This window comes from Portunus trituberculatus, chromosome 21 (genome assembly GCF_017591435.1).
Source record: "Portunus trituberculatus isolate SZX2019 chromosome 21, ASM1759143v1, whole genome shotgun sequence".
NCBI classification, from domain to species: Eukaryota; Metazoa; Arthropoda; class Malacostraca; order Decapoda; family Portunidae; genus Portunus; species Portunus trituberculatus.
In genome coordinates, this window is record NC_059275.1 from 16,494,733 (window position 1) to 16,499,732 (window position 5,000).

The window sequence follows — 5,000 nt, forward strand, 5'->3', positions numbered from 1 at the left end:
GAGAGAGAGAGAGAGAGCACCTTCGAAGCCTGTGACGCTTGGTTTTCCCCTCATCAGGCTCTCAGCTTCAGATCATTAGCGGAAAGCAGTAATGAATTTCCCACACACACACACACACACACACACACACACACACACACACACACGTAGTTATTCAAGGCGTGCGTGTTTTTTTTTATTTGTTTATGTGTTTGTCGTGTTTGTTATCTGCTTATCTGCGTGTTAGTGTTTTTTTTCGTCTTGTTTTTTTTTCTTTTTTTTTCCTCTTTCGTTTTTCTTGATTTGTTTTTGTAAAGTTTTCCGTTTTTTCTTTTTTTTTCTTTCTGTCTTTCTCTCATATTGTTTTTTTTTTTTCGTTTTTTTTATTGGGAAGAGTTTTGATTCACTTTACTTGTTTATTCTCTCTCTCTCTCTCTCTCTCTCTCTCTCTCTCTCTCTCTCTCTCTCTCTCTCTCTCTCTCTCTCTCTCGCTTCGCTTCGCTGGCAAAACAAATGGGTTGACAGATGATCTGTTTACATATGAGAGAGAGAGAGAGAGAGAGAGAGAGAGAGAGAGAGAGAGAGAGAGAGCAACAACAATCACCAATACTTCTTTCTATCACGCTTTGTTTCTCTTTTTCCTCTCTCTCTCTCTTTTCTTTCTTTCCTTCTTTCTTTGTGTCTTTCTTTCTTTCTTTCTCTCTCTCTCTCTCTCTCTCTCTCTTTCTCTACCACTGATTGATGTTATCGTGACTGCTATTCCCTTTTCTCTTTTGTATCTCTATATCTTTATCTTCTCTCTCTCTCTCTCTCTCTCTCTCTCTCTCTCTCTCTCTCTCTTGTCTGAAACGCGCAATTTAGGTCAGATAATGAGAGAGAGAGAGAGAGAGAGAGAGAGAGAGAGAGAGAGAGAGAGAGAGAGAGAGAGAGAGAGTTATGTAAAGCCAGAGTAAAAATAATAATAAATAGCTCGCAAAAGATCAATGTTTTACAAAATTAAAGATTCAGTCCTGTTTGTGTGATCTCCTCCTCCTCCTCCTCCTCCTCCTCCTCCTCCTCTTCCTCCTCCTCCTCTTTCTCTTCCTCGTACGTCTTCTACTGCTTCCTACAACTTCTTTTCTATATTCTCTTCCTCCTTTTTCGTTTACTTGTCGTCGATCTCCTCCTCCTCCTCCTCCTCCTCCTCCTCCTCCTCCTCCTCCTCCTCCTCCTCCTCCTCGTGTCTTCCGTCTCTCAACAAATATTTGTCTTGTTCCTCAAAGCCCACGACTGAAGACTTGATCACGAGGAAAGGCGATGAGAGAATGTGTCTTTTCCTCCTCCTCCTCCTCCTCCTCCTCCTCCTCCTCCTCCTCCTCTTCTTCTTCTTCCTCCACCTCAATAGAGAACCTCATCTTCCATCTGTTTTCCTCTATGATTTTTCCGTCTCTGCTATTGCCTGAGGAGGAGGAGGAGGAGGAGGAGGAGGAGGAGGAGGAGGAGGAGGAGGAGGAGAGGAGGAAATTGATCCCAGACTATTAACAATTGGCGAAGGAAAGAAAAAAGAAGCAAGAAAGAAAGAAAAAAAAATAAGATAGATGGATTGATAGATAGATAGATAGATAGATAGATAGATAGGTAGATAGACTGACAGATAGACAGACAGACAGATAAATAGACAGATAGATAAATAGATAGATAGATAAGTAAATAGATGAAAAACAACTAAATAATATGAATCAACAAATACCAAGGAAAAAAACACAAAGAAAGCAAAAAAGTAACAAAAAATGAAAGAACAAGGAAAGAACGAAACATTTCCTCCATCAGGGAAAAAAAGGAGGAAAAAACGGGAAATAAACAGCAGGTATCCAATTCTCGTTTTCTAATTTAGGACTTAAAAAAAAAAAAAACGGGTCACGGGAATAAAAAACACTTGAATATGCGAGAGAGAGAGAGAGAGAGAGAGAGAGAGAGAGAGAGAGAGAGAGAGAGAGAGAGAGAGACTGGAAGTAGAAAACGTTTTGAATGAAAATATTTTAAAGTTGGATAACAATCGAAGAGGAAGAGGAGGAGGAGAAGGAGGAGGAGGAGGAGGAGGAGGAGGAGGAGGAGGAGGAGGAGGAGGAGGAGGAGGAGGAGGATGGAGTCACTAAAAGCCTGGAAAGCGGTGGTGGTGGTGGTGGTGGTGGTGGTGGTGGTACTGGAAGGGTTAGATTGAACGAGGTGGAGTTAACAGGCGTAGCATTCCAAAAATACTTCACATATCACCTGCAATTTCATTATGCAAAGATGCTTACCTGTTTGGCCCTTCCACCTCTCTCTCTCTCTCTCTCTCTCTCTCTCTCTCTCTCTCTCTCTCTGTGTGTGTGTGTTTTTTTTTTTTTTTTTCTTTTATCTTTTATTTTGAAAGGGTTGGCGAGATGTAGGGCAAGAATTCTTAATTTGTTTTCGACTTTGCCGGATTGGAAGCAGCAAACTTTCCTTCTTTTCTTTCTTTCTTTCTTTTTCTTTCTTTCTTTCTTTCTTTTGATCCTCTGTCTTCCTTTTTCATATTTTTCTTTCTTTCTTTTTCTTTTCTCCGTTGTTTGTTTATTGTTTCCTTCTTCTTCCTCTTGCTCTTTCTTCATTTTTTTTCTTTTCTATTTCTTTTCTTCTTTCGTTTTTTTTTATTTGTTTTAGAGAGTTTTGTTCCTCTTTCTCTCTCTCTTTTGCTCTGTTTTTTTTTTTTTTTTTTTCTTTTGTTTCCGAGATTCTTGATTCAGTTTACTTGTTTATTCACTCGTTTGTCTCTCTCTCTCTCTCTCTCTCTCTCTCTCTCTCTCTCTCTCTCTCTGAAGAAAAAGATAAAGCAAGAATTGAAATACGAAAACGAAAAAAAGAACGATTAAAAAGAAACGAAGAAAAATGAATTACGAAAGAAAAAAAGAGAAAAAAAAGGAAGAAAAAAGGAAGAAAAATGAAAGTTACTCTAAAATCTTAAACTCAGAACTTGGAAGAGACAAAAAAAAAGTAAATGAGTAAATAAATGAAAATAAGATAGAAAAAATAAGAAAAATAGAAAGAAAAACAAGAAAAATAGAAAAAAAAAGTTTGCGTCAGACTAAAATGAATTAAGAGTATGAAAAATCTGACCTAACCTTGATCTTGACCTTAACCCGCCGCCGCCCACACCGCCACTGCCACCGCCTTCCTTTGACACTCCCGCTAAGACTTCCCGCCGCACCTTTAATCCCTTCAGTACAGGACACGTATCGCCACCACCACCACCACCTTTGACACTCCCGCTAAGAAAGACCTCCCGCCTGTCCTACCTTTAACCCCTTCAGTACCAGGACGTGTTTCCATTAACTGCTTACTATTCGGCCATTTTGAGTGTTTTTGATAGGTTAGGGGAAATTAATATAAGCTGTACTGGTGCTTTGCTTTATTAATTACCCTTCAGCACCAGGACACATTTTCATATTCATTCTGGTGACTTCGGTGATTTTATACAGCTTCAGAAAATTATGTTCGGGATTAAGATTGTGAAGACTCTAGACCATGAACCTTTTGGCCTCCATAGACTCTTCCTAATGTAAATAAAATCGTCTAATTACACCCAAAACTCAAGGTAATTTACGCAGCTTCAGAAATTTATGTCGGGGATTAAAATAGTGAAGACTCTGGACCATGAACCTTCTGACCTCTACAAACCCTTCCTAAAGTCAATAAAATCGTCTAGCCGCACCCAAAACTCAAGGTAAAAAGATGCTCCAGTACTGAAGGTGCTTAATCTCGCCGCTGAAGGGAGCCACATCAGTAAGACTTAAAAAAACTTATGTGGAGATTAAAAATAGTGAAGACTCTGGACAATAAACCTCCTAACCTCTATAGACCCTTCCTAATGTCAATAAAATCGTCTAATCGCACCCAAAACTCAAGGTAATTTCCACAGCTTCAGAAAATTATGTCTGGGGATTAAAATAGTGAAGACTCTGGATAATGAACCTTCTGACCTCTATAGACCCTTCCCAATGTCAATAAAATCGTCTAGTCGTACCAAAAACTCAAGGTAAAAAAGGCATTCCAGTACTGAAGGGGTCAAGGTTCATATCTTCAAACACTTCTGCTCTTCACGTCCATTATTTCAAAAGGCCTTGTTTAGATACACACGAGTTTTTCAAGGTGTTTTCACGGTTCTAGAGAGAGTGACAAGATTTCTACATTATGATCTGGAGAAATAATCTTGAAAACCCCGCCAGTCATCTCTGTGGCCCTGAAAAATAGTCGTGGGTGAGAGAGCAAAGTCTTTTAAAAAACGGACCTGAAGGAAACACACCAATAAGATTTCACTGTAGTATTTTCATTAGGTGGTTTTGTGCGGCGTGTGGTGGCGGGACTCGCTAACTGCAATATTCAGCACAGGATATAGGAGGGCAATACAGGAAGGAAACATAGGAAGCGATTCTTTGTTTATAGGAAATTCTTGTTTTGGTTCTTGTTTGGTCTTGTTGTATGTGGGAAGTGTTTCATTATCTTGTGCTGTGGTTCGTGTTTTCTCTTTGTCTATAAGGTCTCATTGTTCATTTTGTGGTGTATTTCTTCTCCTTCCATCATTTATAAGAAGTTTTCGTTGTTGCTTTGTGTTGTAGTTCTCTTTTCATTGTATCTAAGAAGCTTTCACTGTTATTTTTGTTTTATTTTTCCTCTTCTCATTGTACGTAGGAAACTTCACTGCTATTTGTGTTGTAGTTTTTCTTATTTATGAGCTAAAGAAGGTACTAAATTCTTGTCTTTTCATTGTCTATTTGCTTTCTGTTTCTCCTCTTTTTCATTGTATTTAAGAAGCATTTAATCATATATCTGTTGTAGTTCTTCTCTTCTCATTGTACGTAGGAAACTTTCACTGGTATTGGTATTTGTGTTGTAGTTCTTGTGTTTTCATTGTAATCAGAGAGCATTTCATTGTATCTCTGTTGTGTTTCTTGTCCTCCCATTGTATTTACCAAGTATCTCATTGTATATAGGAAGTCATCATTGTATTTTCTTGTATTTATCAT